Source organism: Pongo abelii, chromosome 19 (genome assembly GCF_028885655.2).
Source record: "Pongo abelii isolate AG06213 chromosome 19, NHGRI_mPonAbe1-v2.0_pri, whole genome shotgun sequence".
In the NCBI taxonomy this organism is placed as follows: Eukaryota; Metazoa; Chordata; class Mammalia; order Primates; family Hominidae; genus Pongo; species Pongo abelii.
In genome coordinates, this window is record NC_072004.2 from 14,375,032 (window position 1) to 14,401,649 (window position 26,618).

At 39.9% G+C, this 26,618-nt stretch overlaps 1 long non-coding RNA gene across 1 annotated transcript in view; it reads left to right on the forward strand.

Annotated features, from left to right (window-relative positions):
- Window positions 1-26,618, forward strand: part of LOC129051018 (uncharacterized) — a 56,127-nt gene that overhangs the window by 12,037 nt on the left and 17,472 nt on the right. Inside the window, exon 2 of the long non-coding RNA XR_008514974.1 lies at window positions 15,830-15,946. This is a non-coding gene — a long non-coding RNA (uncharacterized LOC129051018). The remainder of the gene's footprint in view (window positions 1-15,829; window positions 15,947-26,618) is intronic.

The following is a 26,618-nucleotide window of genomic DNA, read 5'->3' on the forward strand; positions in this document are numbered from 1 at the left end:
CTGGGAGACTTGCCAAACCACTGAAAAAAAATACAAAATTTTAAATATTTAAAGCTTTATGTGCTTCTAGATTCAAAGCAAAAAAGAAGACTATGATCAAATGTCTTCCTCCCACTCCTGTAAGTCTCCAACCCCTGGCCTACCAGCGATCTCCCTTAAGGCATTCACTATTTCCTGTGCATTTTTCCAGAGCTACATTACGCATAAAAAAGCAAATGCATCAATAAGTGTTTCCTTTAAAAAATAAATAAATGGAAGCTTGCTATATATATTGTTTTCATCTTAAATTTTAGACATTTTATATTCTGTCTGGAGGGTTGATCCATATCAATGCATAGAGTTTCCTCGTTTGATGGCTGTGTATTATTTCGTGGTATGGATTTATGATACTGTATTTTACCAGTGACTGATTGATGAACATTGACATAGCATGCAATCTTCTGCTATTACAGCCAAAGCTGTAACGACTAATCCTATATTTAGGTTTTTCCGTAAGTCTGAGAATATGTTTGTCTATGAGACAGATTCTGAGAAGTGGACTTTCTGGACAAAGGATATATGTGTTTGTGATTTTGATAGATTTTTGCCAAATTGCCTACTATAGAAGTTGTATCAATTTACACACTCTGGCAATTTATGAGAGAGCCCTATAACCATGTTTTAATGGGCGCTCGAGGCCTTGTAGGTGGCCAGAAGGGGACTATTAAAAGTCTGATTGCTGCAGTGACCATAGTTTTGAAATAAAAAAAATGAGGACCCAGGGAGGTACACTTATGGGGAAAACAGGACAGAATATTTATACTGGAGAGTGCTGTGAATTTTCTGGAACCTGTGGTCACATTGACAGGCTCAGATATGCATGGAAATGCATGCAGAGACCTGTAATGTACTGAGTGGATGTCTGCTGCCTCAAGTCCGTTTTGGCAGGAGTCGTATTAAGACTTTTTTTTTTTTTTTAATGGAATCTCGCTCTATTGCCCAGGCTGGAATGCAGTGGCACTATCTTGGCTCACTACAACCTCTGCCTCTCTGGTTCAAGTCATTCTCCTGCCTCAGCCTCCCAAATAGCTGGGATTACAGGTATGTGCCACTACGCCCAGCTAATTTTTGTATTTTGTGTAGAGATGGGGTTTCACCAATGTTGGCCGGGCTGGTCTTGAACTCCTGACCACATGATCCACCTGCCTCAGCCTCCCAAAGTACTGGGATTACAGGCGTGAGCCACCGCACTCGGCCATACCAAGACATTAACATAATAAGACATAAGACTTAGACATACTAAGACATACTAAGACATTTAAAGGCTGGGTTCTGTGATCCTCACAGCCTCAGGCCAAGGCACTCTTCGGCCACCAGACCGCTTGATTCTTATTTTATTTTATTTTGAAAGAAGGTGGGGAGATCACATATTAGGGAGTGATTTCTATATAATCGATGAGCTCAGCAGTGGCACGGGTCCAATTTCGTCATTAAGGCCGTGTGTACATGATGTGAAAACAACCTGTGAATTCCATCCGTTCAAATCGTTGCTAGTGTTGTGGGGGCAGGAGGAGATCAGTTAAATGGATTGTTAGATTTAATTGACTGGCTGCTTGAATTGATGAGACAGTTCCATTAAAATGGTCGATCCAATTAGGTCATGCAAGATGATTGAAAATACAGGATCAATTCCTTCTGGTTTCATGTTTTCATTCAGTGCAGGCTTAGCTGTGGGAGTGCCCGGCAACGTCTTCATGCCTTGTGCCTCATTTTAGCACCTGGGTGGCCGAAGCGTGACTTGGACTTCCAACGTGTGCCATTTAACCCTGGACAAAGCCCAGGCAAAGCAAACAGTACACTTCAATAGTAATAGCAATGAGGACAGTTTACTCTTGTTTTTATTGCATTTTGGATCACAGAGGGATGGGAACAGCATAATCTTTTTAAGAGGTTCGGCTCTCTAAAGGTCTTAATCCAGTCCTGGAAAGACAGTGATATGCGTGTTTGTTGCCATTATTTTTAGGCACATCCTCCTAAACACATTGCGAAAGAAACTCTTGGTTAATTTCTTTAAAATTTGGTCACAATCCACCACCAGCTGTAAGATACAGCCATGTGGTTAAATAGCAAGCATTGCATGATGATCTGAGATACAGACCAGAGCTGGTTTTTTCAGTGAAAAGCTGCAAATGCAAATAGAGCTCTTTATCAAAACTGCTAATCTCAGCAATGTTAAATAACATATTATATACTATAGTAATGCTTTTTTGTTATGAAAGAAAATACCCAGACCAAATTTGGAAAATAAATAAAAGAAAAGAAAAATCCCCAGAGCGTCTCCAGCCAAATAATGTTATTATCCACTTTAAATTTTCTTTGGGAAGGGGTGGGAAAAACAAATCAAATTAAATCTGTATTTTGGGCTTATTTATTTCCTGTAAGATAAGATAATTGAGAGTAAGCTATCAAAAAAGCATGTAGGTACAATTTGGTCCCTTTGTAATCCTAACTATGGGCACAAATTTTATTAGAGTCTTCTTTAATTTGGGGAGAAAGCTTTTCCACAGCTCTAAATCTCTAAATCGAAATTATTAAAGTACCTGGGCCTTCACTTTCTCTCCTAGGAATAAGAGTTTACCTGATGATGCTTTTTGCAGACGAGACGGAAAAACCTAGTTTTCCTTGGTAATGTTTCATATTAACTCTGAGTTGACTTCAAGAAATCCCTAAACGTGCCAGCGTTCAATTTCATCCCACGGCCTTTGCGGTGGCAACTGCCAATCAGAAGCTGCCCTGTCTTTGGGAATAGGGTCAAATGAGTTGATTCTCTGTTGGCTTTCTGCTGCTATTTTTTATGAACTGAATTCCAAGTGAAATCATTCTCCGAACAAGTGGTCATTTTAAAAGCCTGCTCCCAACCCTGTGCCTGAAATTCACACATCTCAGTGAGGGCCAAAAAAAGGTTTTCTGAAAGAACCAGGTTCTTTTTCCATAGAAATAATTTTAAACACCTTTTTTTTAAAAAAAAAAAAAAAAGAAAAAAAGAAAGAAAAGAAAAACATAAACTCAACAAGATAAAGAAAAGGAGAAAGATACTGAACTGGTATCCACATAATTTCATTGACAGACAATCTGAGGGAGAGGAAGGATGCCTATTTTACTGAGCGTCTACTATGAGCTATGCACTTTTGCTCATTTCACCTTATATAATCAAGGCGTGGGAAACTGAGATTTACATATGAGAGGTGGGGATAGAAGGAAGAGGGGGAAAAAAGGAAGAAAGATTTCCAAAGCCTGGGTCTCCTTCCCCATCCTTTTTTATGGTGATAAAATATCTAACATAATATACAATATAAGATTTACCATTTTAACTTTCTTTTTTTTTTTTGAGATGGAGTTTCGCTCTTGTAGCCCAGGCTGGAGTGCAATGGCACGATCTCAGCTCACTGCAACCTCCGCCTCCCGGGTTCCAGGGATTCTCCTGCCTCAGCCTCCCGAGTAGCTGGAATTACAGGATTGCGCCACTACGCCCGGCTAATTTTTGTATTTTTAGTAGAGACGGGGTTTCACCATGTTGGCCAGGCTAGCCTCGAACTCCTGACCTCAGGCAATCCACCCGCCTTGGCCTCCCAAAGTGCTGGGATTACAGGCATCAGCCACGGCGCCGGGACATTTTAACCATTTTTAAGTGTACAATTCAGTAGCATTGTTTACAGTCACAATGTTGTGTAACCATTACCACTATTTCCCAAACTTTTCATTACCTCAACAGTTACTTTGTAACCCTTAAGCAATGACTCCCTAATCCCCCTCCCCCTGCCCTCTGGTAGTGTCTATTCTACTGTCTGTCTCTGTGAATTTGACTGCTCTAAGTGCCTCAGAGAAGCGGAATCATCCACTATTTGTCTTTTTATGACTGGCTTACTACATTTAGCATAGTATCTTCAAGGTTCATCCATGTTGTAACATGTGTCAGAACTTCATTCCTTTTTAAGGCTGCATAATGTTCCACTGTGTGTACACACCACATTTTCTCTACCCATTTATCTGTTGATGGACACTTAGGTTATTTCCACCTTTTGGCAGTTGTGAATAGTGCTGCTCTGCCTAGAAGTGTGCAAATATCTGTTTGAGTCCCTGCTTTCCATTCCTTTGGGTAGATACTGAGCAGTGGCAGTTTTGTATTTAAGCCTTACCTTTTCAGTATATCTCTAGAGAGGCTGGCTCTATATTATTGAGCTGGAAGCAACAGCATCAGTAACAGGGAAGTAACAGTAAACTGGATGTTTGTAACAAAGGGTTTTAATTTTGTGTTTTAAACTGGAGACACACGTTAAGGGAAAAAATCCAAGTAAAAGCAAGGGATCTTATTTTCCCCTCTTTTTCTCTTTTCCTTCTCATTCCTCTCTGACTTCTCTGCCTCTCCCCCTCCCCCAATGCATTACAGCCATCCCCTTCTCTCCTCTCAAGTATGTGACGAGTGACTGGCCTCCCGTGTTTATAAGGCTGCTCTGCAATGCGATTGCTCCTCCAGGACTTTATGAATGCCATTTACGATTCCCGTAATAACTAAACCACACTGTTCTCCAAACACCGGGCCTTGGAGAAGTCATTACCCTGGTGATCACAACAAAACTTAATTCTAACGGGCTGCCTGCTGGTGCAATCCGCTGTGAGTAACTCCCTGTGTTCTGGCAGTAAAAACAAATTAAATTAAAGATCCCTGTTCACCAAAGGCCTAATTCTAATTTTTGCAAAGTTTCCATTAAACAATATTGTCTACAGAAAGTGCTCACTAACATGTTCCCCCTGGGAACTACAGGGAAAGGAAATTCCAATAGGAGAATTATTAAATTTCCTCATTAATTTTGTTACACCCTCTTAGCATTTATTAATAATATTAGAATGATCCATAGATCTGTCCTCTTTGAATTCTGTAAAGCATTTATGGAAATTAGTCTTCATCAGGGAGATGTGAATTGCTGAAAATCAGAGAAGAACAAAACAATAGATTAAAAGGAGTTTGCTTTGGTAATAAATATGGTAACGTAGAGTTCTTTCTTTTTTTAATAGCATGGAAACATTTCAGGGAACATGTTAATATTTTTTTCCCTTGCAAGAATCTCAGTTCAAGTATTTTTTTCTTTTTCTCTTTTTTTTTCTCAGTTTCAAGTATTTTAAAAATTTTTAATGACAATGATTTTCACCTTCCCTTTGACTAGCAGTCCTTGGAAAAACTGCAAGTTGTCTGGGAAAAGCAAGCCAGGTTTCTCTACATGTGGGGGTGTGGATAAAGTGGTACTTCTGGAAAGAGGTGTGTGGGTGGGCTTTCCACACAAATCGGTTGGTTGGTTTATTGTTATTGCACAACTACGGTGAAGTGTTTGATTTCTTCCATTTCACTTTATTTGACATGGATTCCAGGGTTCTCTGACAGTATTTCCCAAGTGCCCATGGGCTATCCCATGCCCCGTGCTTAAAACATGAGGGTAGAGAAATTGACAGAACAAGTGACCAAAATTTATTGAGGATCTATCAAGTTGCAGGTACTATATTCCAGACACTTCTATAGATCTTTAAAAAAATTTAATTCTCACAGCAGAACCTTCAGGATAGGTATTTTTATCCAACATTAATGGATAAGAAAACTTACCCAACGTCACATAGCTTGTAAGTGGCAGAACCATAATTCATTCTTTCATCAATTTAACAAACTAATTTTTGAGTACCTATTTTGCTCTTGGCACAATGCTAGCCTCTATGGTTAAACAACAGATTCTCTGAAAGGATAGGCACTGAAAAAGCCAGACTGTGACAATTGAAATAAATATCTAAACCTTCAATGTCTGTGCATTATCACATGTCCATAAGCCTCAGGAACATTTGGGGAACCCATGACCTCACCAAGTGAACATAATAAGACACCCTAAAGTAGCATGGTCTCTCAGAGAATTCAAAATAGCTGCTTTAAGGAAACTTAATGAACTTCAATATAATATAGAGAAACAATTCAGTAATTTATCAGAGAAACTTAACAGACTGAAATAATAATAAAAAATCAAACAGAAATCTTAAAGCTGAAAAATACAATGAACCAAATGAACAATGCAATAGAGGGCATCAACAGCAGAATTGATAAACCAAAGGAAACAACTGGTTAAGAAGCAAAGGAAAGAAGATGGTTAGAGTTAATAATAATATGTTACATATTTCAAAACAGTGGGCTTGAAGACAGGCTATTTGAAAATACACAGTCAGAGGAGAAAAAAATGAAAAGGAATGAAGAAAGCCTATAGGAACTATGGGGCAGCATCAAAAGAGCAAATATTCAGGTTATTGAGATTCAGTAGGGACTTGAGAATGCCAAAGGGGTAATAATAGAAAATTTCCCAAACCTAGATAAAGATACAGATATCCAAATACTGGAAAGTAAAAGGTCACCAATCAGATTCAACCCAAATAAGTACACCCCAAGACATATTACAATTAAACACTCAGATGTAAAAGACAAAGAAAGGATGCTGAAAGCAGTGGGAGAAAAGAAGCAAATAACACATAAGGGAGTTACAACTCACCTGGCAGTAGACTTCTCAGTGGAAACCTTACAGGCCATGAGGGAGCCTGATGATATATTCAGAGTACTGAAGAAGAAAACACTGGCCAGTCAAGAATACTGTACCCAGAAAAGCTGTTTTTTATAAACAAGGGAGAGATAAAGACTTTCCCAGACAAACAAACAAAAAAACCACAACAGCACGGTACCAGTATAAAAGCAGACACACAGACCAATGAAACAAACTAGAAAGCCCAGAAATAAACCCACACATCTATAGCAAACTGATTTTTGACAAAGATGTTAAGTATCCACAATAGGGAAGGGACAGCCTCTTCAAAAGAAATGGTGCTGGGAAAACTGGATAGCCACATACAGAAGAATGAAACTATACCTTTATCTCCCACTAGATACAAAAATTAACTCAAAATGGATTAAAGACTTAAATTTGAAACCTACAATTACAAAACTGCTAAGGGAAAACATAGAGGAAAAGCTCAATGACATTGGTCTAGATGAAGATTATTTGGATAAAACCTCAAAAGCAATGACAATAAAAGTAAATATAGACAAATGGGACTGTGTCAAACAAAAAAGCTTCTGCACAGGAAAGAAAATAATAAAAGCAAAGAAATAACTTATAGAATGAGAGAATATACTTGTGAACTACATATCTGCTAAAGGATTAATAATCAAAATAGATAAGGTACTGAAGCAACTCAACAACAAAAAAAACTCAAAAAATGGGCAAAAGACCTGAATAGACATTTCTTAAAGGAAGACATACAGATGACCAAGAGATGTGCAAATTAAAACTGCAAAGAGATATCACCTTGCTCCAATCAGAATGGCTACTATAAAAAACCAGAAACCAAAAAACACATATTGGGGAGAATACGAGAAAAGGGAACCCTTACACGCTGTGGGTAGAAATGTAAGTTAGTACAGCCATTATGGAAAAGAGGAAAAATTGAAAATAGAACTACCATATGATCCAGAAATCCCATTACTAGGTAGTGGGATTTCATATGCAAAGGAAGTGAAGTCAGTATGTTGAAGAGATACCTGTGTTCATGTTTATTGCAGCACTATTCACTTTAGCCAAGATATGGAACCAACCTAAATGTCCATCAACAGACGAATGGATAAAGAAAATGTGGTATATATACATGGTGAAATACTATTTGACCATAGAAAACAATGAAATCCTGTCATTTGTGGCAACATGGATGAACCTGGAGGAAATTATGTTAAGTGAAATAAGCCAGGTACAGAAACACAAATGCTGCATGACCTCACTTATATGTGGAAACTAAAAAGTTGTTCTCATAAAAGTAGAAAGTAGAATAGTGGTTGTCAGAGAATGGGGATAGGATGAAGGAGGGAGGGATGGTGAGGGTTCGGTCAATGGGTACAAAGCTACATTTAGATAAGAGAGACAAGTTCCAGTATCCTGTTACATAGTAGCATGGTTAGAGTTAATAGTAATGTGTTATATATTTCAAAAAAGCTGGAAGAGATGTTTTTGAATGTTCTCATCATGAAGAAATAATACATGTTTAAGGTGATAGATATGTTGATTACCGTGATTTGATTATTACACATTTATGTAAACATTGCATTGCACCTCATAAGTATGCACAATTATTATGTGTCAATTATAAATAAAAAATATACAAAAAGAAGTGGTCCCAAGTAAAAGTTGTAGAGAACTAAAGAGATGAGAGCTGGAAAAGAAGGACAAAGAAACAGAGCGATACCAGTCAAAGTCCCGTGAAGGGTAATGTTGGCTTTGTTCTCACAGGAGACAGGGCAGGTCACACCTGAAAGTCATCCCTAGCTGGGGCAAGGAGCTATAGTGTTTGTTTAGCTGTATACACCAGTCATTAGTCAAAGGCTTAACCCAGAAACATGTAAACCCCAGGCACTTTCAGCTATCAGGGCTTCTAGGCAAAGCTGACAATAACAATTCAAGTGCTGGATATTGGGAGTGAAAATGCACAGGGAGCTGGTGTGAACAAGAGGGAAAAAGGGCATGAAGGAGCATTGACAACATTCACTACAGTGTGAAAATGACACTTGGTACACTCTGTCATTGAATCACTTATTGAGATGCTTTATTATTATTTTCCTTAAAAAGGTGGGTTAAATATTTCTTATGGGTTTTTTTTTTTTTTTTTTTTTTTTGAGATGGAGTCTTACTCTGTCACCAGGCTGGAGTGCAGTGGCACGATCTTGGCTCACTGCAACCTCCACCTCCCAGGTTCAAGCGATTCTCCTGCCTCAGCCTCCGGAGTAGCTGGGACTACAGGCGCGCACCACCACGCCGGGCTAATTTTTGTATTTTTAGCAGAGACGGGGTTTCACCATGTTGGCCAGGATGGTCTGGATCTTTTTTTTTTTTTTTTTTTTTTATTATTATTATTATACTTTAGGTTTTATGGTACATGTGCGCAATGTGCAGGTAAGTTACATATGTATACATGTGCCATGCTGGTGCGCTGCACCCACCAACTCGTCATCTAGCATTAGGTATATCTCCCAATGCTATCCCTCCCCCCTCCCCCCACCCCACAACAGCCCCCGAAGTGTGATGTTCCCCTTCCTGTGTCCATGTGTTCTCATTGTTCAATTCCCACCTATGAGTGAGAATATGCGGTGTTTGGTTTTTTGTTCTTGCGATAGTTTACTCTTGACCTCATGATCTGCCCACCTCGGCCTCCCAAAGTGCTGGGATTACAGGCGTGAGCCACGGCACCTGGCCTCTAATGGTTTTTTAAAACAAAATGTTTTGATGTGTATTAGGCTTTTATCTTCAAATTTTAGTGATCATTTTGTTTTTTCTTTTTGCTGTTTGTATACAGAGGTGGTTTTCAACATGTTGTCCCTGGACCAGAAGAACAATTATCACGGGTGGGTGAATGAGTGAGGATACTTGTTAGACTTACACATTCTTAGGATTCATTTAAAATCTATTCAAACAGAAACTCTGGGAGTGGGACTCAGAAGTCCAGATTTTAGCAAGATCTCAAGGTGATTTTGATATTACTCAAACCCTGGGAATCACAGCTTTACGGACTGACTGAAGAAGTGTTACAGAAAAAGGAGAGAAAGGGAGGAAACTTTCTCCTATTCTGCTCCTGCTTTATGCTAAATAGAGTCCTAAGTACTTGATAGTCATAACCTCATTTATGATTCCTCCTAATTCCCATGAAATGAATATTGTAAATGCCATTTCATGATAAACAAACCTGAAAGTCAGAAAAGTTTATTTGCCTAAGGTCATAAAGCTAGAGGCAAGGTCAGGATTTGAATCTAGGCCTGACTTCGAGGCCATGTATTCTAATGTATTGGGCTATGCTAGGAAACCAGATGACAGTTAGTGACATTCACAGTGAAAAGTAGACACAAGTATAGGCCTATTACTATAGCATTGAGGAACATGTAGAATTGCTTGGGTTTCTGGCTGTGACATGTAGCATGTTGAGTGCAGCATAGATCAATAAGTACCAGTGGAAAAGCTGGGGCAATCGCGATCAGCATAACAATGCAAGTGTGACAAAAATCTCATGTTCTCAAATATTCTGGAGAAAGGTGAGTCTGAAAAGGAGTAGAGAAAAGTAGAAGTGGTTCTTGCTGTTATGGGAATAGAAGCTGTCCAAATTACAGATATTTGGTTTTGCAATAATAACAAAATGAGAATTGTGTAATTGTGTGCTAGGGATAACGGTGGTAGTGGTGGTGGTGATGACAGTGATGGTGGTAGAGTTTGTGGTGATCGTGGGGGTGATGGTGGTGGAGGTGTCTGTAATAGTAATAGTGGTGATGGTGGTATTAGTGATGATGGTGGTAGTGGTGGTGATGGTGGAACGATGTAGCTGATGATGGTAGTAATGATGTTGCAGGCGGTAGTGATGGTAGCAGTGAGTGTGATAGTTGTTGCAATGATGGAGGTGGTGGTGATGGTGGAGGTGATGATGGTGGTGGTGGTGGAAGCAATAATGATGGAGGTGATGGTGATGATGTAGGTGGTGGTGAAACTGAGGCTTTGGAAAGGAGCACAGTTTCCAAAATTTAAAAAGTAAAAGTTAAAATTGGGGTGGTCTATGCATTCATTGATAATCAAGGTTAACCCCTATGGAGTGTGGCTTCCTCTGTGCCAGAAACTATGCTTAGCATTTTAGTTTATTCTCATAAGATCTCTGCTGGGCAGATGCCATTGCAAATAAAGAAATAGTAGATGTGGGTATTAACACTCACGGTCACAGGTCTATAAGCAGCAGAGCCAGGAATTCACCCAGAGCCCACATTTGACCACTGAACTATACTGTGTCTCAGCATCTATTCAGTGCGGAGTTGCATCTTCAGAATATACGCCCAGTTCTTTGCAAGACTTTATTATGAGTTGCTGCATTTTTCTGATGCTTCCTTAGAAAAATTGTTGTAGTTTCTGCCATTATAAGCCCCTGGGAACTTTAGTTCCCAAATTTCAGTTGCTTCAAAGACTTGCATGTGTTTGCTATTCTTTACCTTTTCACATTTGGCACATGAAATTGCATTTATCCCGTCCAAATTCCATACTAATTGACTGATTGAAACAGGATTCTATTTCAGGCATGCTTTGTAATCGAGCACTCTCCTCTGGCTATAGCTTCAGGTCATCCATATAAAAGAAAAGACAAATCTTGAAGTCTTATCTCTTTCCGAGAGAGTAACCATAATTTGGCTTATTTTGCATCCTACTAGAGTGGGTTCAAAGCCAAGCTAAATTACAAAGGGCTCCAGCTGTCACTCTAGAAGATGCCTTTTTGTACATTCGTCTGGAAAGGATTTGTTCCCATGGAGGTTTCTATACCTTACAGATATTAAATGCTGCTTGGGATGGGCGGCCTGGGACTTGGAAATCCTTTCATCCCTGTAAGATTTTCTTTGGAATTGGGGTACCCTTTGATAGTGTTTGACTGGTATTGACTTCTCCAAACACCTCTGGTTAACAGTTATAGTCCTGCCCAAGAAATGTGGATGCTATGTCTTCTATGGGAGGTAGTTTGGGAGGCAGGAAGGCGTAATGGCTTAGCAGTGCTACCCAAAGTATAGCCTGCTGACTAATGCCGCTCTACAACTGTTTGTTCCTGGTTCCCAAGGAGATAAGAAGCTTGCACTAGAATGTAAATCAACTCCAAAAAAGCACACTATTTAGCTCAGCTGATATTTTTTCATAACAAGACTTTCTTAATGAAGGAAACAGTGCATAGATTTACAATCTGGTGTAATCTCCTTATCATCTCACAGACCAGCGTAAAAAAGTTTCAAGTCTAGCTACTTTATGCAAGACTGGTTTAGAGCACGATTCTGGAGCCAAACTGCCGGGTTCAAATCCTACCTCTGCCACTTATTAACTGGGTGACTTGGGGTAAGTTATCTAACTTCTTTTTTTTTTTTTTTTGAGATGGAGTCTCACTTTGTCGCCAGGCTGGAGTGCAGTCAGCTCGCTGCAACCTCCACCTCCCGGGTTCAAGAGATTCTCCTGCCTCACACTCCTGAGTAGCCGGGACTACAGGTGTGTGCCACCACGCCCAGCTAATTTTTTGTATTTTTAGCAGAGATGGGCTTTCACCATGTTGGCCAGGATGGTCTCAATCTCTTGACCTCGTGATCTGCCCGCCTCGGCCTCCCAAAGTGCTGGGATTACAGGCATGAACCACTGCACCTGGCCCTATCTAACTTTTCTGTGGTTCAGTTTCCTCACCTATTAATGGAGAATAATGCTAGTCGTTACTACTATTAAATGTGTATGTTGGGGAGGGTGTGTGTATGTGTGTGTGTGTGCATGTGTATACAAACACATATATATGTAATATTACATAGTAAGCACTATGCAAGTGTTAATAATAATAATAGCACTAGCAATAACAATAATAATTTTGTAGATGAAACAATTAGTATAGCCCCACAGACGCAGCTTAGGGGTGTGTCTCTGCTTTGAACTGAGATGGTTGAAGAATAGTTAAGCTGGTTAGACCAACTTTCTGTCTCTAGGAATTTACTCCAGGTACCTCATATAAGTGGCATCATACAGTATTTGTCCTTTTGTGATTGGCTAGAGATAGAAGCTGGGGCTGAGTTTTGTAATTGATAAGGATCCAATCTATGAAGTTTTATTTGCTGACTTTCTAAATTGCCACCTCTGCCCTCATCTATTTCTGAAAAAAGATAGTAGGATCCCAGCTTAGAAGTGACCAGGGCTGGGGGAGGGAGGAAAGCGGTTGTTGCATGGTCGTTGCATGTTCCAACTGACTTGTTCAGCTGAGAGCAAGTGTCTGCATCGTGAGCTCTGTGAAGACTGGACTTGTTATGTAGCATGCACTCTATAAATATTTGTTACATGAATGACTACTACCATACCCAGAAATATAAAATCGTTCATGTTGTGGATGACTCAGGGTCTATAAATTAGCATGCTTTAAGGTATAATAAAAGGAAAGTGATTTTACTAAGGTGCTGCTCTATTATTAGTGACTCTCTTAGCACTGGCTCAATGCTGCTTTGCCAAGATTATCTCTGGCTTTGTGTGTGTGTGTGTGTGTGTGTGTGTGTGTGTGTGTGTGTGTGTGTGTTTTAAGACCAGATGAAAACTAAGCCCCAAGCAACTCATCTTTTATGTGTTACAGTTGCATTCTCAGTAATTGTGAATGAAACTTGAAGTGTATTTTACAACTTTTGCTTCAGGTCTTAGAATTAAATCTTTACACCTTTCTCCATGCTACAGAATACTGTTGAACTATAATATTGAAAGGTATTGCCTTCAGAACCACTGGGAGAATAATTCTAAAGGCCCCTAAAACAGAGAATTCCAGGAATATTGTATTTAATAAAGAAGGGCAGGAGAGGAAGCAGGCATACTATTTTTTTTTCTTTTTTTTTTGAGGCGGAATTTCGCTCTATCACCAGGCTGGAGTGCAGTGGCACAATCTCGGCTCACTGCAACCTCTGCCTCCCGAGTTCAAGTGATTCTCCAGCCTCAGGCATGCTATTTTAATTTGTTTTTATTTCCTCTCTTTCCCCCAAGGGTAAAAATGAAGACTGGCAGAAAATATTGGACTAACCCAGACACGAAATCCAGATAGATAGCTTTGATTAAAGTGTCAGGCTCTATTTTGGGAAGCTGATTTTGGTTTTTTATTATTTTTAAAAATTATTTAAATCATGGTAAAATACCCACATCATAAAATGTATCATCTCATTTTTAAGAGGACAGTTCAGCAGTGTTAAGTCCATTTGCCTTATTGTGCACCCACCCCACCATGCATCTCCAGAGTTCTTTTTATCTTGTAAAACTGAAACTCTATACTTGTTAAATAACATCTTCCCACAATTCTGGAAGCCACCTTTCTACTTTCTGTCTTTATGAATTTAACTATTCTTGATACCTCATACAAATGGCATCATACACTATCTGTCCCTTTGTGATTGGCTTATTTTGCTCAGCATAATGTCCTCCAGGTTTATCCATGTTGTATCATGTGTCTGAATTTTCTTCATTTTAAGGGTTGAATAATATTTCATTGTATGGATATACCACATTTTGTTTATCCGTTCACTGTTAATGGATACCTGGGTTACTTCCACCTTTTGGCTATTGTGAAAAATCCTTCTAGAAACATGGTAATACAAATATCTCGTTGAATTCTGATTTTAGTTATTTTAAAAGGAAATATCGGTATTTCAATCTGAGCACAAGTAGTCTACGGTAGTGACTCTCAGTCGCTGCCCAGGACTTTATAATAGGCAAATTTTGTCCTTTTTTTTTGCTTCTTTCTCCTTCTTTCTCATTTTTGTCCATTTTTCTGTCTCTGTTTCTCTCTCTGATGCATGCTTTTGTGTGTGGGTAGGTAAGCAGAGAAGATGACTTTTACCCTCACACCTGTTTGCAAGATGATTTTTTTCTTTTGTTTTGTTTGTTTGTTTGTTTGTTTTGAGACAGAGTTTCACTTTTATTGCCCAGGCTGGAGTGCAATGGTGCAGTCTTGGCTCACTGCAACCTCTGCCTCCCAGGTTCAAGTGATTTTCCTGCCTCAGCCTCCCGAGTAGCTGGGATTACAGACATGTGCCACCACACTTGGCTAATTTTGTATTCTTAGTAGAGACGGGGTTTCTCCATGTTGGTCAGGCTGGTCTCGAACCTCAGGTGATCCGCCTGCCTCAGCCTCCCAAAGTACTGGGATTACAGGCAGGAGCTACAGCACCCAACCTAGGTGATTAGGTTTTACCAAAGAACAAATAGGACAGTTACCAAATACAGTTGTGGAGAAATTACCACATAGCTTAAGCTTTAGATTCAAGGTAGATCATCTGTAAAAGCTAATGTCTTCACATGAGTTAAAGGTTTGAATTAAAAATAGATTCCCAGAATGTAATACTATTTTTATAAAATCAATGTCAGATTATGTAAGCCTACATTCAAAAAGCAAAGTCATTTGAAACAATATGTTGTCTAGCCAAAACAGGGAAATGATCAGATTCAGAACCTGGAACATAAACCAACAAGGACCTCTATGCACAGTTATGGAATTGTAAGCTATAGCATTTTAACTTAATAAGAAGGAGAAAAAAACATGAAATAAAGCTGTTTGAAGAAAATAGAAAAGTGCATTTTGTATGCTGGAGCCCCATGGCTTCCCTGCTGGGCTCCCTGGTCACGGAGGTCCTCAGTTGCCCAGTGAGACCTGTGCCTTTTGGAGTGACGAGGTTTTACCACATTGGCCAGGCTGGTCTTGAACTCCTGACTGCAAGGGATCAGCCCCCTCAGTTTCCCAAAGTGCTGGGATTATAGACGTGAGCCACCATGTCTGGCCTTATCTGACTTTTTGATTATAGTCATCCTACTGAGCATAAAGTGATATCTCACTGTAGTTTTAATTTTCATTTATTTAATGAATAATGATGTTCATGGGTGTGTGTGTGTGTGTGTGTGTTTATTCTTATTGGCCATTTGTGTATATTCTTTGGAGAAATGTCCATTCAGATCATTTAAGTAGGAAGTCTTAATTTTTGTGTGTGTGCCATGTACCCCTTAGGAAGCCTGGTGAAATTTACAGATCCCTTTTTTGAATGAATAGAATCACAAAGAACACTAAATATACTGAAATATGCTATTAAAGATATTTTAAAAAGCAAGTTTGTGATACAGTATTTTATGAACCTCCCTATTGGCATTTTAAATAAACAAAACTAAGAGGCAGATTTCTTTTCCTTTTTTTTTTTTTTTTGAAACTGAGTTTCACTCTTGTCACCCAGGCTGGAGTTCAATGGCACGACCTTGGCTCATTGCAACCTCTGCCTTCCAGGTTCAAGCAATTCTCCTACCTCAGCCTCTCAGTAGCTGGGATTACAGGCACCCACCACCACATCCAGGTAATTGTTGTATTTTTAGTAGAGACAGGGCTTCACCATGTTGGCCAGGCCAGTCTCGAACCCCTGACCTCAGGTGATCCACCAGCCTTGGCCTCCCAAAGTGCTGGGATTACAGGCATGAGCCACTGCGCCAGGCCTAAGAGGCAGATTTCGTAATGCCATAATCTGACAATAATGATGAATATTGATAATATCTGGAGATATCTGCAACAACTGTAACAAACTATAAACATACTTTTAATTTTGGTTGGTGACAGATCATAGATATGAATGTGTTGCCTACATTCATAATGGAAAAAAATACTAAATTTCAGTTAAAAGTTAATGGAAAAATGGTGCATTTTGCCCCCTTTCCAAGATCACAGAGCCTCAAAATTCTATTTATCTCCAGTTTTAGGGGGAGGTGTTCATGGTTTGTAGATTAAGAAACTGTCACAGAATGATTGATATGGTTTGGCTCTGTGTCTCCTCTCAAATCTCATCTCTAATTGTAATCCCCATGTGTCAAGAGAGGGGCCTGGTGGGAGGTGATTGGATCACGGGGGCTGTTTCTCCAATGCTCTTCTCAGGATAGTGAATTCTCACGAGATCTGATGGTTTCAAAGTGTTTGGCAGTTATCCCTTTGCTTGCTCTCTGTTCTGCCACCTTGTAAAGATGAGCCTTGCTTTCCCTTTGCCTTCTGCCATGATTGTAAGTTTCCTGAGGCCTCCTCATCCGTGCAGAACCGTGAGTCAATTAAACCTTTTTTCTTCATAAATTACCTAGTCTCAGGCAGTTCTTTACAGCGGTGTGAAAATGGATGAATACAAAAAATTGGTACCACAAGTGGGTACTGCTGTAAAGATAACCTGAAAATGTGGAAGCAACTTTGGAACTGAGTAACAGGTAGAGGTTGAAACAGATTGGAGGGCTCAGAGGAAGCCAGGAGGATGTGGGAAAGTTTGGAACTTCCTAGAGACTTGTTGAATAGTTTTGACCAAAATTCTGATAGTGGTACGGACAATGAAGTTCCGGCTGAGGCGGTCACAGATGGAGATGAGGAACTTATTGGGAACTGGAGCAAAAGTCATTCTTGCTACGCTTTAGCAAAGAGACTCGCTGCATTTTGCCCCTGCCCAAGAGATCTGTGGAAATTTGAACTTGAGAGAGATGATTTAGGATACCTGGCAGAAGAAATTTCTAAGCAGCAAAGCATTTAAGAGGTTACCTGGCTTTTTCTAAAAGCGTACAGTCATATGCATTCACAAAGAGATGGTTTGAAATTGTAACTTATGTTTGAAAGGAAAGCAGAGCATAAAGGCTTGAAAAATTTACAGCCTGACCATGTGGTAGAAAAGAAAAACTCATTTTCTGGGAATAGCCAAGACAATGGGGAAAATGTCTTCAGGGCATGTCAGAGATCTTTGCTGCAGCCCCTTCCATCACAGGCCTGGAGGCCTAGGGGCAAAAATAATTTCATGTTCTGGGCCCAGGGCCCTGTTGCTCTGTGCAGGCTGGGACGTGGCACCTTGCCTCCTAGCTGCTCCAGCCGTGGTGAAAGGGGCCAACGTACAGCTCAGGCTGCTGCTTCAGAGGGTGTAGGTCCCAAGCCTTGGTGGCTTGCAAGTGGTGTTGGACCTGCAGATGTGCAGAAGATGAGAGCTGAGGTTTAGGAACCCCAGCCTAGATTTCAGAGGATGTATGGAAATGCCTGGATGTCCAGGCAGAGGTCTGCTGCAGGGGCAGAGCTCCCATGGGAAATCTCTACTAGGACAAGGTAGAGGCGAAATGTGGGGTTGGAGCCACCACACAGAGTCCCTACTGGGGCACTGCCTAGTGGAGCTGAGAGAAGAGGGCCACCATCCTCCAGACCCCAGAATTATAGATCCACTAACAACTTGTACTGTGTGCCTGGAAAAGCTGCAGGCACTCAATGCCAGCCTGTGAAAACAGCCAAAGGGGCTGGGTGCCCTGCAGAGACCATCCTTTGCATCAGCTTATCCTGGATGTGACATGGTGTCAAAGGAGATTATTTTGGAGCTTTAAAATTAAATGAGTGCCCTGCCAGGTTTTGGACTTGCATGGGGCCTTTGGCCTCTTTGTTTTGGCCAAGTTATGGAATAGGAACATTAACCCAATGTTTGTACCCCCATTGTATCTTGGAAGTAACTAATTTGCTTTTGGTTTTACAGGCTCATAGGCAGAAGGGACTTGGCTTTTCTCAGATGAAACTCTGGACTTGGACTTTTGAGTTAATGCTGGAATGAGTTAAGACTTTGGGAGACTGTTGGGAAGGCATGATTGTGTCTTGAAATGTAAAAAGGACATGAGATTTCGGAGGGGCCAGGGTGGAATGATATGGTTTGGGTCTACGTCCCCACCTAAACCTCATCTCAAATTGTAATCCCCATGTGTTGAGGGAGGGACCTGGTGGGAGGTGATTGGATTTTGGGGGTGGTTTCCCCATGCTGTTCTCATGATAGTGAGTGAGCTCTCATGAGATCTGATGGTTTAAAAGTGTTTGGCAGATCCCCCCGCCTTGCTGTCTCTCTTTCTCTTGCCACCTTGTGAAAATGTGACTTGCTTCCCCTTCGCCTTCTGCCATGATAGTAATTTTCCTGGGGCCTCCCCAGCCATGCAGAACAGCAAGTCAATTAAACCTTTTTTCTTTGTAAATTACTCAGTCTCAGGCAGTTCTTTATAGCGGTGTGAAAACAGATGAATACAAGGATATAGCCCCTTCCAGAACCATGACACCCGTACAGGGAAGCATCAGAGGAAGAAGTACTGCAATCTCTCTCCTCTTTTACTGTTTGATTTCCTGCAGTGTCTTTCATTGACTGGACCCAATTGGAAGCCAGAAGGCAAAAGGGTGGAGAATAGATGAGGGTGGGTGGGATTGAGGCAGTGGTGGTAGGGCACTAAGAATAACCAACATGATGACCGAAAGACTAGTAACATTTGGCTCTCTGTTGAGTTTCCATACCCAGGAAATGAAACAAGATGAGGATCTTGCCTTCAAAATGGAATTGATTTGAGAGCAATGTTTCCTAAAGTTACTTTCTTTGGAACATACTGGGAAACATTTCAACATCTATTCCTTATTATTTCGTTTTGACACTCATAATGCATGTTAGCTTGTTAAAGGCTTTCCGAACACCTGCAGTGAGGAAGCTAAGTTCCCCACCTCATGTAAGTGCAGACACTTTTCTCATTGCCCTCTTATTAACAGAGCTCTGCAAAGCATCATTTTGGGAAATGCCAGTTTAGAGTATAGTAATTCACGCTCACAGGCAGTTACGGTCAAGGCACTTGTATATCTCTTATCTCATTTGATCTTCATAGCATCCCTTTGAGCTAGAATACTGAGATTCAGAGAGGGTGAGTGACTTACCAAAGGTCACATAGCTAGTTAGTAGTAGAGCATAAAATAGAAGAATCATTTCTGCTGGTGTCCACCACAGGGCTCTTATCCCTGGAACATAGGAAATTCGCTTTTTTTTTTTTAAAGTGTCATTCTTTCTTCACATAGAACCCAAATTAACCCAGCCAACAACTTTGCTCTTTTGTGGGGAAGCTCTAAAGATAACTTAGTCAACAAACAGCCTCCTGACTCTGTGGTCCTATTGCATCTTCTGTTTCAATTGCATCAAACAGCTTTCAGCTTTTGATATGATGCCAGAAAATAATTTTAAGAAGAAAAGGAAAAAAATTCTGCAGTTTTTCTTTCTTTCTTTCTTTTTTTTTCTTTTGAGATGGAGTCTCACTCTGTCACCCAGGCTGGAGTGCAGTGCTGTGATCTTGGCCCATGGCAAACTCCACCTCCCGGGTTCAAGCGATTCTCCTGCCTTAGCCTCCTGAGTGCAGTTTTTCTTGTTTGGAACCACCTCCCTAGAAAGCACAGTGGATATGTTTCACCCCCATGCCTGCCTTCAGAGTGTCTTTCTGCTTTTAGAAAAAGACTAGTCTAAAGAAGAAAATGCTCCATGTAATCACTCAGATGGGAGGGCTAACCCTTCTTTTCCCTCAATAATGGTGGGCTTTCTTTAAGGTTGAAATGCTTATAATAAAGAATAGCTCCTGAAATGTATAAAACATTTTCACATATTTGATTCTCTTAATAGTCGTGAGATAGGTGGGGCAGGCACTATGGTTCCATATCTCAAACAAGGAACCTGAGGCTTAGAGAGGTCTTATGGATTGCCCAGCTAGCAAGAATGAAAGCCAGGACCTATAATTAGGAGGCCTGGCAACTCAGGCCAAGGACCCTTCTTACTTGTGCAACACTGCTTTGAAAGTTGAACAACAAAGAGCACAATAATGATGTGGAATTGTTGTCCATAAGCCTGTGAGGAATGGGCAGGTGGGGAGCTGGGAAGTTTTGAGCTATGTTTTGAAGGAAGAAAAAGGCATGGATAAACAGGAAAGGGAGTTGGGCACAAGTTTCGAGGCACACTTAGTATACCATGCTGGTAATGGGGGACAAAGACTCTTAGTACCTGGCTACCAATTAAAGAATAAGCAGGCAACCAAATTAGGACAGTGGGAAGAGAGGAAGTCTGGTAGTTCATGATCTGCCACTAAATAGCTATAAGAGCTTAGGCTTGTATATGGCCCTTTTCCCATCTATTAAATTAGTAAGAGGGCTGGACAAAGTGCATACAATTATAAGGTACTCAGGAGCAGGTACAGAGGCATAAAAACTTTAAAAACTTATTTTCTTTTTTCTTTTTTTTTGAGACAGAGTGTTGCTCTGTTGCCCAGGCTGGAGTGCAGTGGCGAGATCTCAGCTCACTGCAAGCTCCGCATCCCGGGTTCATGCCATTCTCCTGCCTCAGCCTCCCAAGTAGCTGGGACTAACTACAGGCACCCGCCACCACGCCCGGCTAATTTTTTTTCTTTTGTATTTTTAGTAAAGACGGGGTTTCATCGTGTTAGCCAGGATGGTCTCCATCTCCTGACCTCGTGATCCACCCACCTCGGCTTCCCAGAGTGCTGGGATTACAGGCGTGAGCCACGGCACCCAGCCTTAAAAACTTTTTAAAATTTTATTTTAATAGTCTTTGGGGAACAGGTGAGTTTTGGTTACATGAATAAGTTATTTAGTGGTGATTTCTGAGATTTTGGTGCATCCGTCACCCAAGCAGCGCACACTGTACCCAAATGTGTACAGTGGACCCCAAAAGTCCATTATATCATTCTTATGCCTTTGTGTCCTCATAGCTTAGCCCCCACTTATAAGTGAGAACATACAGTATTTGTTTTTCCATTTCTGAGTTACTTTACTTAGGATAATGGTCTCCAGCTCCATCCAAATTGCTGCAAATGCCATTATTTTATTCCTCTTTATGGCTGAGTAGTATTTCATCGTGTGTGTATATATATATATAATACACCATATATATACATATATATACCATATATACATATATACACCATATATATACACATATATACCATATATACACATATACACCATATATATACATACATATCTCTCTCTCTCTCTCACATTTCCTTTATCTACTTTTTGGTTGATGGGCATTTAAGCTAATTCCACATTTTCGCAATTAGCCATCCATTTTTGCTCCCAAGAACACTATAGGCACAAGTTTCCTGTGAAAACATATGTTTGTGTGTTTCCCTACAAATAGTAATATTCTATATACCATTATTACTTTTATTACTTAAGTATATACTTTTTATTTTATTACTTAACCACATTACCTCAAGGTCTTTCTATTCCTTTTAATGGCAAATCTGAGGAGAGAAGAAGTGATACCTTGTAATTCTGGTTTTGTTGTTACAAGCAAGATTAAGCTTTTTTTGATATGTTTCAGAGCATCTCCATTTTGTATTCTGTAAACAGTCTGTTTATATATTTGCCCTTTTTAATTGATTTGCCAGAACTTTCTATATATTGGGAAAATTAGCCCTTTGTGATATGATGTACATATTTTTTCTTCCTAATTTGACATTTTTATTGTTGCTTTCTATGTTTTTATTGTTTTGTTTTTATGTTTTGTCATGCAGAGTTTCTTTTTCAATTTTGTGATAGTTAAGATTTTAATGGCTTTTGGTCTTTATATAATATTTTAAGGGAGGTATTACCCATTCTAAGAAAAAAGGCTCATATTTTATTTTGGTTCTTTTATGGATTCATTTTACGTATTTCACATTTTTTATTTGTAATTTACTTCTATTATATGAGATAGAGAACTAAATGTATCTATTTATTTTTTCAGAGGGCTATCCATTTTTTCCAATACCATTTATTTGTAATCTATCTTTTTTCCTCTATTGATTTAAAGTGCCACTTTTATCATATACTTGAGTTTATTTCTGGTCTTTCCATTTGATTCTATTTATCTGTCTATCTATTTCTGTCCTGGTATCACATAACTTAAATTTCAATTTCTGTAACATACATGTATTTAATATCTGGAAAACTCAACATCTTCTCTTTGAGAACTTTCCCGCCTATTTTTGTCCTGAGAGAAGTTTTTGGAGGGGCCTAATAACAAGAAAGTTTGACTAGTTTCTTGCTCCATTCTGAAGCTGTGAGAGCTAATTTTTCTCTTTGGCTCTGCCTACCTCTGCCGGTTTCAAGTAATTACTGAGTTACTAATAATGAGCTATCCTTGAGCACAGTACTTTACCCTGGTTTTGATCTGCTTTTCCAGTGTTTTTATTGATTTTTCCTGGACTCAGGAAAGAAGGACTGGAGAGCTTATTAGTAATAGAGCTATGATGAGAACCTAGGTTTTCCTGGCTCCGGTTCAGCACTTACCACTCTTATTACCACACTTACCATGATGATGACTGCTATTATTACTACTACTATCGTCATCCCCATCCCCCTGCTTTTATTAAAATACAATGTGCCAGGCACTATGCAAAATATTTTAAATTTATTATCCATTTAATCTTTATACAGCACTCAGAGGAGGTGGAGTGTGTTTCTGTATCCACACCTAGCTGTTGGTGGTCACTACTGTACGCATTCCATCCTCAAACACATTCCCTTTATTGGCCATTTTCCAGCCTCTGACCAGGAGCCCAGGCATCCAGACTTCCTAATGCTACAGCAGACAAATTGCTGTATGAGGGTGTTTTTATTTCCAAAGTTGTAAATTGCACCAAAATAGATTTTATACAATTTACAATGTGTCTGACAAGAAAACAGGTTGTTGCTGCCAAATCCTGAATTTTAATTGAACCTCTATTTGAGTATGGGGGACAATAAATAGCCCTACCCATGGGGGGCATAAGGCAACAGTAGAGGCATTTGGGAATGTCTTCTGGGAAGGCCAGAGGGCAAAGGGCCTACCGTTTTCTAAATGCTTTGCTTACTTAGGTTATTTTTGGAAATGCCTCTTAACGGGCTGTTGCTGGGGAGTTGATGAATTCATGACTACCATTTTGATAGTAATCAAATAACAAGGCAGCTCTATTGAGCTGCAGGGGCTGAGCTTGGGCTTGATTTTACATTAATTGGATTTGGTAATCCCTAGATCTCCTATGTTTGTTTTCCCCATGCCTGAGGAGTTATTATGTGCATAAGGAGAGGACTTCCCCATCTTGTTGAGGTCTTGGCTCAATGATGGCTTGTTGTAGAAAGAGGACGTTGGCATTTTCACAGATTAGGTAGAGAAAGCCAGCACAGGCAGCTGTGGTCTGAGTCTTCAGCCACTCTGGTAGTGAATTAGCATCATACACAGATAGCAATTGCTCCAGCATCCCTATGTCAGCAGGGGCTGAGGCTGCTAGGAGTTTCCAGCAGGGTTGCATGTGTTGATGTGTAGGTGAGGATGGTCATTGAGGCTGGTGTGCCTTGTATGTTGAAGGGAGAGGGGAGAAATCAGCAATAACCAAGAGACAATGGCCAGAGTCATCAGCCCTGGAGATAATCAGAGTGTGATGGTGATGGTTGTCCCTGAAAGCTTTGTCCATGGAGCTGCTGGGTCAATGTTGTGGATGCCCAGAAATATTAACACTTTTTTACATTTATCCATTATCTCATTTGAAACTGCTAAAGTACTGCAATTTATTTCTTACTTTCTGATACCAGAATTGAGACCCAGAGATATTAACTTGCTCAGAGCTGCATGGATGATAGGTGAGACAAGCCCACTTAGTCATTTTCTGATCTTCAATTTTAGAATTTAATACAAAAGTCATCTTGCAAATGAAAAGTAGAAAAATTCATTTTTAAAATTTAGGTCAGAGAAATTACATTCAGTAGAGTTTTTATATATTTGAACAAAAGGCAATTCATGGATTGGGCCTGAATTGTCATGAACAAACCAGGAAAGGTTCAGGGAACTCCACTCAGCAACATGGGCAGGTAGTATTTATAGACAATTAAAGGAAGTGACATACAGAAACAGCTTGACTGGCTTCAGCTCTGTGTTGACCCAATGTGGGCATGGTGTGATGAGGCATTTACCTTTTATGGCTGTGGACCAATCAGTTGGCAGCCTGTGATTGGCTGAAGTTGGCTGCTGTGATTGGCTAAGACTCAGCAACTTGTTACAAGAATATACTCTTGTTAGGTTGCAACGTGCTTGCCTACTAAGTCAGTGTATTTGTCTGTTTTCATGCTGCTGATAAAGACATACCCGAGACTGGGCAATTTACAAAAGAAAGAGGTTTATTGGGCTTACAGTTCCACATGGCTGGGGAGGCCTCACAATCATAGGCGGAAGGCAAGGAGAAGCAAGTCACACCTTACGAGGATGGCAGCAGGCAAAAAAGAGAGCTTGTGCAGGGCAACTCCCATTTTTAAAACCATCATCAAATCTTGTAAGACCCATTCACTGTCATGACAACAGCATGGGAAAGACCTGCCCCCAAAATTCAATCATCTCCCACTGGGTCCCTGCCACAACACATGGGAATTATGGGAGCTACAAGATGAGATTTAGGTGGAGACACAGAGTTAAACCATATCAGTCAGGTTGCAGTTTGCTACATATGGAGGCAGCTTTAGGCCAAATATAATTAAATTTAAAATTTCCCCTTTTGATTAAGCATCTCAATTTTGAGAGATTGACCCAACTTTGGGCATTGATGCCACTGTGTCATCATCATGGACTTAATTGGTCTCAGTACAAATTCACAATTTATGACAGCAAGTCAGTTGCATGATTCCTTATGTTCTTGTGTCTTCATTATTTTAACTGTAGTGAGACCAGTTTATGCTGCATACAAGCAGTTAAGACTCTCTTCAGAGGATATGAGGCAAGAAAGAAACTCTTATTCTGGCTATTTTGAGAACAATACTGGGAGACTGAAGTATATTCCTTAAGAGGACCCCCCACAAATCAAACCAATCAAAATCAAATATATCAAAACTGACCCAAATGAGTAATTTTAACTAAGTAGTTTGTTTGCTGACTTCTTGCAACTGAGTTTCTATCAGTTGCATGCACTCCTAGTCTGAAGCAATCATGTCATCTAAAACAAATTTAGCAAGAGAATTTAAAGTAGCTTGCTGGCCAACTGTAGCCTGTGTAGTAGAACAGCTATAGTAGCTAATGTTGGAGACAGATTTCTCATCATAGCTTTATTGACATTTATACCAAGCCAGGGAAGGAGCATTCTACCAAATGATGTCCACTTAGAGAGATTTATGAGGGCTGGCAAATTTGTCTTTATTCCACAGTGCAAACTCAGAGGTGTAGACCAGTGTTCCATTTCCAATAGGCTATGGAGTGACAGTGATACTGTTAGAATACTTAAGCCACATTGGCCCCTTATTTTCCACTATTGAGACATAGAGTTGCCCACACATTTAGTTGGTTATTAAAATCTTCCACAGATAAAAATATATTCTAAAGGGATACAAAAGACAGTTTCTGTGGGACATCTTGTGCATTAGGGGGTCACCAAAAGGGAAGCACTAGTAATATTTTTCTAAAGCTCCATTGTTGAATCATTTCATGGTTGGAGGGTACCAACAATTAAGGGATAAGAGTTATACATTGGTCTACAAACTGTTAGATTATCTTTCTCTTGGCTTTCTTAAGCTATAATTCAGCTGCAAATTTCAAAATTCTCAGGTATTATCTACTCTTAGATTTAGATAAAGGATTTGAATACATGAATCAAAAAGCCTAACCCTCTAGAAAGGGTACAATTTGAACAAATAGTCAGACTTGGAATATTAGTGCAATTTGTTACAAGCTGAACCGGAGAATCTATAAGATCATGTACAAATTTAGGTTTAATATGATATATCCAATATTAAGTTTCTTACAGAAACTGTTGATTATGAAATCTTCAATATTATATGATTTTTTCATGTATAAACAGAAAAAAACAGTAACAGGAACAAATGTTTCATGGTGACAGAGAAGAGAAGTCTTGATTTGTGATCTTGAAAATGCTGTCCACACCTGGGATGCCATTTGCTTCTGAGGAGAAACCTCCCTAGTCAGTTTTACCTTGAGACCCCCATTGGGTATACAGTTCCAACAGTTTTGAGGGGTCTTCTTGGGTTGAGAGATGTGGATCCAAGACATGAGGCCCTGAAGTTTTTCTGTAGAGAAGTACTTGGTATGGTCCCTTCCAGTGGAGTTCAAGGACGGTCTTTTTCTGGTGTCTTTTTAAAAAGACCTGATCTTCTGGATTCTGACAGGTCTGGTTGGCATCAGTTGGTGGATCACAAAAGGCTTCTTTTACCTGGTG